The following is a 13381-nucleotide window of genomic DNA, read 5'->3' on the forward strand; positions in this document are numbered from 1 at the left end:
CACGTAGCCCCTCACTCCTTGGCCCCGTCCTGGTTTCCGGTCGGGACTAACACTGGGTGAGGTATGCACGGGGCAGGGCTCTGCCGGCGTAGAACATATGCAAGTAGGAAGGAAAAGTGCAAATTTCAAGGAATTCAAAAGCAAATATTACAGTCCACACTGTTATCTCAATGCCAAACGCAAGTTTAAATGCCTCCCCGAGGCATGATACATGTGCAGGAATTAAAGGCAGGACAGAAGCTGCGTCAGCCGAGGCCCTTGCGGTGTCTCCTTCACTCTCATCTGCGTGAACCGCTTGCACGTTAAAGGGGGGTGCCTGAGCATCGCAACTCAGGGCTCCTACTGGCTCTCCAGCCCTCACCCTCTGGCCTTGTCCACGGCATCGCGACCTGGCATACCAGTAACGGCTGAGACTCGCTCGAGGGCCGGGACCCGATGACGTAGAGCAGAAAGGGGAGCAAAGGCGAGAGGGGAGGGACACGCGAGGACCTCGCCGAGCAACCTCACGCCTGCCGATGCACGGACCCGGCGACACACCAGAGAACGGCCCCTGATTCTCGAGATAAGTCACCACCCGGAAGCACCAGCTACTATGGCACCATCCCCGCACCTAATGCAATCCCGTGTTAGCGACACCGCTCCCCTTTCTCACCGAACAACGGCTGCTTGAGCGCCAAAGGGGACCTCCTGAGCATCGCGACTCAGGGTCTCTTACCGGAACCCGGGTCGCTCACCTCCTGGCCTTGACCACGGCATCGCGACCTGGCATACCAGCGATGGCTGAAGCCGCCTTGGGACTGGGACCTGTCGGCGCAGAGCAGCAAGCCCTCGTCAGGTTCGAAAGGGAGAACTGAGCTAAAACGGAATGAGCAACTCGCACAGTTCTACGACAAGGGTTATATTAACAAAACAGGATCACAGGCACCTTACAAGCCCCCACGGGACGCGTCTTTGATTCCTCGCAGGGAACAAATCCTAAAGGGACGCTAATTACACGTGCCCCTGCAAAAGACGCCATCATCAACAGTGGACCATCAAGCACCGGCGCCAACCCCATCTAGACCAGAGTCGGCGACGGCCTGATGAGCCCGCCCTGCTCCAGGAGCGGCACTGGCTTGGGGGCTCGTAGCTATCGTCGCTCGTCACCGGAGTCGCAAAGAGCTCGCCGGAGTCGCTGGAACTTCCGATGCCTCCGCCGCCTGAGGAGCCGCCAAGGGAGCAGTCGGCGGGCCCAGTCCTCGCCGTAGTAGGGTCCCGACCACCTCTCCCGCGGCAACACTCCAGCCGGCGCCTGTTCGCATCGAAGACCTTGAACAACATCACCGAAGCACCGTCGTACTCCAAGTGGATCGCGAAGGCGCCTCTTGTCCTGCAAACCCGGGCGATCTCGCTCCAGCCTTGAGTCATGAAGACCTCGCCCGGAGCAACGACCGCGACCTCTGCTTCGGTCGCGAGGGTGCTGCAGCCGGCGTGCTGCAGCCAAAGCTCCAAGAGTTCTCCCTGTGGGATGATGGAGGCGAAGAAGGGAGGAAGGCGAATCCAAGACTGAGGAGTCATGGCAGCATGGAGCACGAACTCTCGGGAGGAGCCCTTAGTGTGGACCCCAGGGGGGACGACCCACACCTTCATGACCCGTCGGCGCCGACGGTGGCGCCGCCCGTGGCGATCGGCATCAACTCCTTCAGGGCCCTCGATGTGGGCGTACAAGGGAAGTGGGAACCCCGGCGGTGCCCGCTCGCACCATGGCCTCGACACCACCTGATGGGCCCCCTCGTCTCTGCCGTGGAGGGTGAGCCGTTTCTTCGGCGGGAGCAGGTCTGGTTCCTCTCGGGGAGCCTTTCCCTTCTCTGCCGACGAGAACCGGCGGATCGGAGACATCGCATCAAGATGGAGCAAGGACCAGGAAGAAGGAGAAGCAAGGAGGGATGGACTGGAAGGGTGCGCGCCGTTTCGTACTTATGGCCGGCGAAGGCCAACCGCTCACCTCCATGATCGCAGGTAATCATGACCTGCTTTGCATGCAGGGACTTGTCTGATCCGTGCAGTTGCCGAGGCGCCATGGAGAAGTGGAGACGCCCACGCCCAATCAACCTCCACGCGGCGCCCAAGGCCGCAGGCTGTTAGGGCCCGCGGTGCTTCGCCCTTGCCCTTTCGCCTCCCTGCACGGCCAAGTCCGGGCGCGCCTTCGGCCCGGGGGCTATTGTCGGCATTCTGGCAACGGGGGTCCCCAGACTTGCCTGCCTGCGGCCTGCGGCGTGGCTCAAAGGGGGCCCAGCACGGCCCGTCTTCATCGACGCAAACCCAAGACCCTCGCGAGGGGCCAAGCCTCGTGGGGCAGACGACACGGAGCTCCCTCAGGCGCGGCCACATCAGGCTGGCTCGCGAGGAGGCGGAGAGATCAAGGCGGGGTACCTCACGAGGTGCCCGTGACGCAAGCCATGACGACCAAGGGCGCCAGGCGGGCGCCAGCCCGCGCAGTGTCCTCCTTTCCTCTTTGGTGCAAAGGGAGCAAGCGCAGGCGGGAGCATCAAGCAAAGGCACCCATTTCGGTGCAACGAGACCAAGACCAGTCCAACGGCAGGAAGGAAGTCATTGTGGAGCCCAAGCCAGCGTCACCACCAGAGCCTTTGGCAGGCGAGGACCAACTTTAGTCAGGATAAGTGTACCCGATGTTCCCCTTCAAAATGGCCAATTGTTGGCGCCCTTCCCGCTCAATATTTGGGAAGAGGCCCAGGGCCTTTGCCTATAAATAGGACTAGCCACCCACAGGGTGCAGGAATGGGAAAATCAGAGAGGGATCGGAAATCAGAGAGAGGATCAGAAATCAGAGAGAGAATCGAGAAGAGAGAGAGAAGGGTGACTGAACTCCCCCTAGCAGTTCATCCTCCCAACCAAGAACAGACCCTCGCGAGGCTGTTCTTCCTTGTATTGCTCATCATCATCAGCCCAAGAGGCAATCCACCACACCACACACTGGAGTAGGGTATTACACCACAATGGTGGCCCAAACCAGTATAAACCCTGTGTCTCTTGTGATGTTCTTTCCATAGCTTAGATCTCAGCGAGGCGGAGGGGTGCAGGTAGGCAGAAGGCGAAATCTCCGCGCGCACCCCAGTGTTCGAACCTCAAGGGTCTGCCGGAACCCGAAATCCGACATTGCGCCCGTGCTCATGAGGAGGCCAAGGACGCTGACCACCATCATGAGGCGGTCGAGGAGAGGGAGCAGGAGATTCATGCTTCGAAGACCGCCCTCGAGTTGCAGATCCAAGCGTGCAAGGCCGCCCTGGTAGCATCACTGAGCGAGGCTTCCTCCGATGAGAAGGAGGTCTGGGAATGCGAGGAGGCGCTAGCGCTAGAGTTCTTGGAGCGTAGCCTGAAGCTTGAGCGGTTGGAGGTGAGGGAGCACCAGGTAGCCATGGCTGAGGACGCCGTCGCCACTCAGGAGGCCAAGATCCAGCAGGAGGCCGACTAGAGGCTGGCGAAGGCTCGCGCAGCTCTTGTTGACGAGCACCGGCTGAAGTTGGAGCTCCTGGAGGCTGAGCTTAAGGGCAGGACTACCGCCCTCAAGACGAAGCTGGATGTGGCGGAACAGCGCGAGAAGGCTGTCAAGGAGGCTCTGGCTACCACCCAGGCCAACCTGGCCTCTGCTCGAACTGACCTGTCTTCACTTCAGCAATAGGTCGAGGTCGTTGTGTCCCGCGCAGAGCAGACTGAGAATGAGGCGTGCCTCTGTCGGACGATGTCGCATGAGCGTTCCTCGATGCTCCAGGCCCTCAGGGTCAGGGCCAACCAGGCTTTGTGCACCATCTGCGAAGAGAGCGTTGCCCATCTGAACGAGGATGATGACACCAACCGTTTGCGCTTCTTTACCCAGAACATGACCCGCCTGGAAGACCAAACCGCGATGGCTCACCAGCTCGTTGGAGAGAGAAGCCACGGCCTTCTCGAGGGTGCCTTCTCATGAGTCTTTAGTCACCTCCTCAGCCTTGACCCTCACTTCGACTTTGACGCCGCCATAGCCCCCATGCCCCGGGTCATCGAAGACAACCTGGCGGGCTGGGTGGACGACCATGTGGACGACCTAGTCACGGAGTTCGCTCCCAAGGATGACACGGTCATGATTGCGGCCGATGGGGCGATGCTGATGGCGACGATGAGGACGATGCCAGCGACAGTACAGGTGGCGCAGATGGAGATGATGGAGATGACATCGGAAGTAGCGCGTCTAGCTAGGCCTGTATTTCCTTTTTGCTCTGACATGTATGAAAAAACCTTCGGGCATGAACTTGTGGGGCATGAAAGCATTTTCTAAGGGGGGCCCTTATAATGTATGACATGACAATATGCCTTAAAATAGGGTTTGAAACGTGTCGCCGTGGACCTGGGAGGGGAGTAGTTGTCACGGTTTATCTCTGGTCTTGTGGATCCCGAGGGGGTCCTTTCATTGTAGAAGCACCCTCCTCCTGAGGTGAGCCCCGAGGGGCTCGTGAGGTTTTGGCCCTCCTGAGGGGACCACTGGCCTGCCCAAGGAGCCTCGTGAGCAGCCGGTTGCCGGATTACGGCAAGGTGTGCACGCAGTGGCCCTGAGGCGGTTGCATCCTTGACCGTAGGGGTGCCTTAGCGCTGCCTCGGCTAGCCCAAGCATACCCGACGCATGCATACCACGCCTATCCCCTGCTCGCGGGGCGCTCGTAGGGGGTGGTGGGCATGAGCCTCACTCTTAAACATGAAGCTAGAAAGCAAGAAATCACCACGAGCAAGAAAACTCCCCCCGTTTTTGACAAACGAAAGAAACTCCAAATATCATTCCAAAAGAAGGCAAGTTGGTTAGAGAAAGAGAGCAAAAGCAAACAGCCGCGTCCGGTGCCTAACGACCAGCACAGAGCTAAGTGCTTCCACTGGGCGTGCGCATAGTCATTGGGGGACAATGTCAACGACCAGTTCGGATCATGGTGCTTCCACTTGGACGTGGATGGGAGCCCCCGTGAGGCCTGAGGGCGGCACACAGGAGACTCTGGGGCATGTATAGCCCAAGTCATTATTACGTGAGAGTGTCACGAGCGGAGACCTTCACTAGCATTGGGCCTTGCTTCATGGCGCCTGGCAAGGGCCCCGCCCTGCACCTCCCCCGACCACCGTTGGGGCGTCCGAAAACCAGCACGATACCAAGGGGCAAGGGGGACGCTGGCGGTGCCCTCGCCGACCGGAGGCCCTCCGTCGGGGGGAAGGGCTCATTGGCGCCTTCCTCGGCAGAGGACCTACCTCCCTGCAGCACCTTGCTCCGTGCGGCGCAGGGGAGGCCCTGGCTCCGGGCTCCCCCCGCATAGCCCCCAGTGCACCCCTCCTGCCGGCAGTGAGGCCACTGCCTTGCGGTTCCTAGCTGCCGTCATGGCTTGGTTCACCTGCGGTCCATGGTTAGCGTAATCGTGCTCCTAAGATATTGGTTGTACCCAGTGGCTGTTGTCGTTGAAGACGTCCATGAAGTTCCCGGGCGGCTCGTGGAGAGCCTCGGAACTGGCTGGGGCCTTCTGTCGACGTGTATCGCAGGTCCACCAAGGAAGGCACGTAGGCATCTGAAATTACCGCGCCAAGGTCACCGCCTGGCTATCCTGTGCTTTTGGCCACCAGGCCAGGCACCGGGTTTCGATGGTCGTAGGATGGCGCCCTGGCGTGGCCCCAAGAGGGACCGCCCAAGCTTGCCTCGCCTGGGGGTGGCACAGCTTGGGTAGGAGGAGCGGCACTTCGGGTCAGGTTGGTGTCGTCGGGCTCCCCAGGTGCTCCAAGGAGGGGCGCGCGGACGTGATGACGGCCAATACAGGCCCCGACACCATTTGTGATGTAGGCATGGTACATAAGGGTGCCACGCCCCTGCAGGCGACATCGAGTATCTCAGCGACCCGCTCTAGCAGGGCATCGCGGCCGCCTTCCGTCATTCGGCATCGTAGCAGCTCTCATGCCACGATGAGCACGGCGAGTGTGCAGCAGTGACGCCGTGGCATAGCTCGAAGATCGCATGGTGGCACGAGCATGTCATGGTGCGATGGCGGGTGGCGGCGGTCCACGCCGCCCGTGACCGGTGACGTTGGGCAGCGCGCAGGTCGCGGGGAGCACGGAGTGGAGATCCTCTTGGGCGGACGACACTGCTCGGGTACGCCGAGAAACCCAGCTCTCAACGTGAGCCCTCGGAGCATCAGCCATGGGAATGGCGAGGTGGTGGCGAATCGACTGGAGGAAGAGAGGCCCCGACACACCCCTACCTAGCATGCCAAATGTCGGATTTCTGGTTCCGCAGACCCTTGAGATGTTCAAACTCTAGGGTGCGTGCGAAGAACTCAACCTCCCCAGTCTGTCTACTCGCCAATCTCTCAGCCTAGCTTGATGAACAGGAAGGAAACAAGATACAACAGTTTACCCAGGTTCGGGCCACCTTACGGTGTAAAACCCAACTCCTGCTTTGTGGTGGATTGGCCTCGAGGGGTTGAGGATGAACTAGTACAGTGGGGAACAACCTCAGGAGGTGTGTTCTTGAGTTGGCGAGGGAGAGGATAATCTCTCTAGTTCAGATCCGCCTGCCCCCTCTATGGTGGTGGCTAGGCCCTATTTATAGAGGCATTGGTCCTCTTCCCAAAATGAAGGCGGGAAGTTTTCCCACAATGACCAAATTCGAAGGGAGAAAACTAGTACATGCTATCCTGACAAAAGTAGTCTTCGCCTACAAAAGCCTCTGGTCGTGACGCTATGGTGGGCTCGGCGATGACCTCCGTCCTACCATCCTAGCGGTCTTGGTCTTGTTGGATCAAAATGGAAACCTTTGGCTGATTCCTTGGGACTCCACGTCTACGCTCGCCTCCTTTGCACCAAAGAGGAAACTGCTACACTACACCCGCTGGCGCCCGCCTGGCCTTTGTCGTCATGGCTCACGTCATCCGATCCTCACGAGGTGAGGCTTGCATAGGAATTTCCACTCCTCGGGAGCCAGCCTGAGGAGGCCGCTCCCGTGGAGGCCTTGGTGTCATCCGCCTCGCGAGTCTTGGCCCCTCGCGAGGGTCTTGAGTTGTTGATGTTGAAGCTGGGCCATACTGGGCCATCGATGGAGCCATGCCATGGGCCGCAGGCAGGCAAGTCTAGGTACCCCCATTCCCAGAAGACGACTGCATCCTTCCATTCCTTCATGTTTTCAGCCACTAGATGATCATCACTATGATCTGGAATGTTGTGCTTTAATTTTCTGAGCACTTGCTGCTCTTCATCTTCTTGAGTCTCAGGCACTGGGGCCTTGTTCTTCTCAACAATAGATATGTTTCTGGTGGATCTCTTGGGTGCAGATGGTTTTGGAGCTTGAGCTTGAGTTGGAGGCTTGGGGGCCGACTTGGGTTTAGATGGAGCAGTCCCAGTCCTTATAGCATCCCCCATGAATTTCTGAGTCTTTGATGGAGGTGTAGCTAGCTCTTCCTCCTCCTCCTCTTCACCTGATCTTCTCATCATGGAAGGTTTGACAATAACTCTGTAAATAGTCTTCTTGACTCTCTCCTTCCTCTTCTTTCCTCCAGCGGACTCTTCCTCTCTTATTTCAAGAGTGAACACCTTGGTTTCTTGAGTGGAGGCTCTGGCTTTTGACATTGAAACTCCCTTGGTAGGAGCTTTCTATGACTGCTTAGGCTTTGTGGCGGCAGCATCATACTCTTTCTTGTGCACCTTTTTCTTGGAGGTGACCTCCTCCTTAATGACAAAATCCTCATCCTCGGATTCTGAAGCTCTCTTCTACCTTTGCCAAGTAGCAGCCTTAGGCAAGTTGCTTGGAGTGCTTCTGCTACCATCATCATAGCTGCTTGAGGGACCAGTGCCCTCACTGAGGTTTACTTTCTCTTCAGACCTGTTCTGGCTGTCACTACCCTCTGGCATGTTTAAAACTGACCCTATGTATAGTTGGGTATAGATAGAATGGATGAGCATCACAAAGTACAACTATTTTGCAAAAATATTGAGATGAAAACTTAATTTTAGTTTTCTACGGAAAGCATTTTGGAGCTACCAATATTACAAACTCGGTGACACCGAAGCACAACCAGTGTCTAAACATACGGTTTCGGTCAGACCGAAATGCAGTTCGGTGACTCTGAGATGCTAGGGTTTCACAAAGTAAGTGATTTCGGTCACACCGATTAGTACACTTCGGTCAAACGAGTTGTACTTGTGCAATAGCCCGAGCCAAATTGGTCACACCGAGATCCTTAGATCGGTCGGTCCGAGATGAGTTCGACAGAAACATAACCCTACGTTTTTGCATCAAATCTATACTAATGGAATTTTACGGAGGATAGATTGATCTCATTCGTGGTAAGAACAATGGCAAAGATCTTTGTGCAAGAATCGGAATAATGGAGCGCACAAAGAGGTCAAGTTCGTACCCTAACTTGACGACGAACTCACTATAGCGGCAACGGCGGTGAGATCCCCATTGACGGCGATAGAGACTAGCGGCAAGAGAAACTGGAGACTGTCGGCGTCCTGGAAATGGGGGTCCCCAGACTTGCCTGCCTCCGGCCCGCGGCGTGGCTCCACCAGCGGCCCTGTATGGCCCATCTTCACCAGCAAACACTCAAGACCCTCGCAAGGGGCCAAGCCTCACGAGGCAGACGATGAAAGACCTCCTCAGGGGTGGCCCCACCAGGCCGGCTCGCGAGGGGTGGAGAGATCAAGTCAAGGGACACCTCGCGAGGTTTCTGTGACGCAAGCCATGACGACTGGAGCCAGGCGGGCACCAATGCGCGAAATGTCCTCGTTTCCTCTTTGGTGCTAAACGAGCAAGCACAGGCAAGGAGTCCTGAGGCATCAGGCAAAGGTTTCCATATCGGTGCAACGAGACCAAGACTAGCAAGAGGGCATGATGGAGGTCACCGTGGATCTCGAGATGGAATCACCACGAGAGCCTTTCACAGACAAAGACCACCTTTAGTCAGGATAACTTCTACTAGTTGTCTCCCTTCGAATTTGGCTGTTGTGGGATCCCTTCCTGCTCAATATTTGGGGAGAGGACCAGGGCCTCTATAAATAGGACTAACCACAACAGAAGAGGGGGGGGGGGTCGGCTCATCTAGAGACAGATCATCGAGACCATCCTCAACCACTCAAGCCCACCAAGCACAAGAACACCTCTCCTCAGGAGGTTGTTCTTCCCTTGTAACTGTTCATCCTCAGCCCAAGAGGCAATCCACCACACCACACTGGAGTAGGGTATTACACCACGTCGGTGGCCCGAACCAGTACAAACTCTTATGTCTCTTGTTCTTTGGGTTCGTTGAGCTAGGCCGTGAGATCATGATGTGTGCGAGCTAGAAGGGGGAGAGATCTCCGTGCGCACCCTAGTGTCCGAACTTCAAGGGCTTTACCGGAACCTAAAATCCAACATTCGGTGCTCCAGGTAGGGGAGCGTTGAAGCTTCCCCTTTTGTCAATCCGTGCTTCGCCACTTCACCAAGCCATGGTCGATGCTTGCCGGGCCCGCGCTGAGCGCCGGGCCGCTCTAGCCACCCGCGTCGGTCAGAAAGCCCCTGTCGGTGGGCCTCCACGTCGTTCTCCATCACCCGCCGCTAATGCCGCTACTGGCCCGACGACAAACGGGCAGCATGCCTCCTCACTACACCCCTTCGTGCGGCGAGATGGCCGCATCGCCACCCCGTCGCTGACTCCGGTCGGTTCATCGTCTCACGCTTGTCGCGCACCCACGGCCGCGCAGGCCGTGCTGCTCATGGGATGTGAGCTCCTGCGTTACCGCCCAGCTGACAGCCTCTACGAGGACTGGTTGGACCGCATTGCCGAGCTCGTCAGCGCTGCGGGGGACTCTCCTGCACCATCCCTCTCGCTGCCTCGCCCGCCCCCGACTGCGAGCGATGTGGCTTACAGAGGGCCTCCGCCTCCTCCGCATCAAGACGGTGCCCGCGCGCCAAGACACGTGGCTCATGGAGCGCCTCCGCCTCCTCCACATCAAGACGGTGTCCTCGCTCCAAGATGTGCGGTCCCGCGGCGTGATCCACCACGCCGTGCACCTGCGCACGAAGAAAGAAGCTGCCAAGAGGTTCCTCGTCCGCAAGAAAACGCTCCACCACTCGCACCACCGCCATGTTAGGATCGCTTGCCGCGGCAGGGCCATGCGCCACTTGCCGTGGACGCACAAGGACACCAAGATCAAGCTCAACCACCACGACGGGCCCTAGTGGCCACGGCGCGCTGCCGCGCCTTCACTCCTGAGCCGAATCTTCCTCCTCGCTACGACGGCACCCCCGAACCTGCGGAGTTCTTGCAGCTCTACGAGCTGAGCATTGAGGCCGCCAACGGCGACGAAAAGGTCATGGCGAACTGGTTCCCCATGGCTCTCAAGGACGGTGCCCGCTCATGGCTCCTGAACCTGCCCCCGGGCTCGATCTCCTCCTGGGATGCGATGCGCGACCACTTCGTCGCCAACTTCCAGGGCACTCGCGACCGCCCCCCGGCCACGGGTGACCTGTGCCGCATCAAGCAACAACTGGGAGAGACCCTGCAGAAGTACATCCAGCACTTCAACAACGTGCGCCTTAAGATCCCCAAGGTGACGGATGAGGCCATCATCTCAGTGTTTTCCGATGGCGTCCATGACATCAAGATGAAGGAGGAGCTCGCCATCCATGAGGAGCTATGCACGACTTTCGAGCTGTTCAACATAGCGACCAAGTGTGCAAGAGCTGAGGAGGGGCGTCTCTCCCTCCTCGAGCTCCCTGCTGCGGATCCAGAGGAGAAGAAGGCCAAGGTCAAGGACGTGAAGCGCAAAGGGGTGGCCATACTCGCGGCAGAGCCAGACACCAAGCGCGGAGGAGACCTTCCCGAGTCGCCCAAGGGCAGCCGTACATTCTGCGCCTTTCACAGCGTGCGCAGCCTCAACACCAACGATTGTCAAGAGCTCAGGACCATTCAAGATGGACGCTTTGGTCGATGCCCTGAGCGTGACAACTAGGGCTACGGTCGAGGAGGTGGATGAGGTGGAGGACGTTGGGACGACCATGGGGCCCTCCAGGAGTGGTGTGATCAGCCTTGTGAGGACCACTGGTAGGACCAGCCTCGTGAGGGCGCCTGGAGGGACTAGCCTCGCGAGGACCGTCCTCAGGGCAATCCTGGTCTCCCTCCGGTACCGCCACCACCAAGGAGGAACGACGACCACCAACAGGACGAAGGGGTTGGGGGCTTCCAGGAGCCACGCGCCATCGCCTGCATCTTGGGTGGCGCTCAGGCCCCAGCCTCCCAGCGCATCTTCAAGCAGTTCTCTCGCGAGGTGAATGCCAGCCCTCCCCAAGCTCGTGGCCACGCGCCCGCTCAGATGGTCCAAGTACGCCATCACCTTTAGCTCGATGGACCAGCTCAAATGCGCGGAAACCACCAGTGTTCTCCCGATGCTCTGTTCACCCGTCATCAGCAATGTCCAAGTCACCAAGACCCTCATCGACGGCGGCGCAGGGCTTAGTGTCCCGTCCATCGAGACGTTCGACAACCTTCAAGTGCCATACGATCAGCTCCAGCCCACCAAGACTTTCTCAGGAGTGAGTGATGGCTCCACCACCCTGATAGGGCAAGTACGTCTCCCTGTCACCTTCGGTCAGCGCGACAACTACCACACCGAGCTCATCGACTTCGACGTCGCCCACATCCGCCTGCCGTACAATGCCATCCTCGGGTACCCAGCGCTAGCCAAATTCATGGCTGTCACCCACCATGGCTACAACATCCTCATGATGCCGGGAAGTGGCGGAATCATCATAGTCCCTTGCAAAGAAAGAGATGCGGTGTGCTCCCTCGAGCGTGCCTTCCAAGCTACAACAATCTAAGACCCTGACAGCGCGGTTGTACAGTACCCTCCTGAGGCCAACCCCAAGAAGAAGAAACAGCTACTCCGCACTGGGCCTCAGGGGACCCACGCCTCCAACGGCGCCACCTCAGGATCGGTGCCCGCGCCTGGGGCTCGGGGGCTCTCTTCTGGAGGGCCTCGGACCTAGCCAGCATCACTAGGGAGGCGCTCGGGCACCACACGAAGGCGTGCTTCGCGGCATGTTTCCCTCAGGAGGGCACCGGGTGAGGAGCACCTGACGCTCAGGAGTTCATCATCAAGACCACTCAGGAGCTTCAGGAAGCAAGGGAAATACGCGACGACCGCCGCCCACCTAGTGTAGCTCCCCACCCAGGCGAGGGTGGTGAGCTACACGTCTTCATCGACATCCCAGGGCTCAATAGGGCCGCATCTCAGGAGCGCTTCTAGCCTTCGCGTGCTGGGCAGTGTGAGCGTTCACCTCACAGCTATGTTCACATGCCATTCAGACTGCCGAGCGTGGCAGCCTCCTTCCAGCGCAACCTGCGGAGCATACTGCGAGGTCAAGAGGCCAGGCATCACGCAGTCCTGGCGAAGATGGAGACGGTCCTCAGGAGGTCACCTGAGCCTCCAAAGCCTCCCGAGGCTCTGAGTCTCGACGGCTCGTGAGGAGCGACTTCTTCGCCATGCATCTTCAGCTACCCCAACACTCCTTCAACAACCAAACCAGGTGAAATTTTCCAAGTTTATTTATCTGGGAGCGCCCCCTGGGCTGCATCGTTCCCAGGCTGCATGGGTCTGTCCCTGTGGCATGTATCCCTTTACGTCTTTAGTTCACCCTGCTGGGGGCGCCCCTCGGGCTGCATCATCCCCAAGCCGATCGGGTCCAACCCAATGGTGTGTATCATTCTTGCATTAACCTAAGCTAGTTTGCTTTTCGTGCATAATCTACCTATGGTTATCACCTGGTTGATTGTCACCCACCGTGGGAGCCGCGCGCCGATCATCTTTTTTTAGGATCCTTCGCATAAGAAGGCTAGGCACGGCGTCTATGCTCGGGCCCGTCCCTGCAGCATCGATAAATCCAACAGCTGAGATCTGTCTAGCGGGCCGGCCCCATTCATGTCACCTCCTGGGGTCGTTGGTGCTTGGCCTTCTCATGCGATAGCTATAGGAAATTCATTCGGCGCAGGTTGCCTAACCATCTCGCAGCAACACCACAGCCATCAAGAACCAAGACTAGGCGCAACACGACTTGAGGTAGGGCCTCATGAGTCCTGCGTTGGCTCACGAGTGCCTAGACACACCTCGTCCAGCCCTGTCGTGCAAGCCACATGTCAGGGCGGGGCTGTACATGCCCCGGGGGGTCTCCGCAGTACGGAGTCCCCTCCCACGTGCCAGTGGAAGTACCATGCTCCATGCTAGCTGTCGACACTGCCGACGAGTGGCTATGCCCGTGCAAGTGTGGAAGCGCTATATATGATCCGCGCTAGTGATAAACAACCAAGGGCAGCCTCAAGGCCGCATCGACCTCAGGGAGCCTCCGAGCTCA

This window comes from Triticum dicoccoides, chromosome 6A (assembly GCF_002162155.2).
Source record: "Triticum dicoccoides isolate Atlit2015 ecotype Zavitan chromosome 6A, WEW_v2.0, whole genome shotgun sequence".
NCBI classification, from domain to species: domain Eukaryota; kingdom Viridiplantae; phylum Streptophyta; class Magnoliopsida; order Poales; family Poaceae; genus Triticum; species Triticum dicoccoides.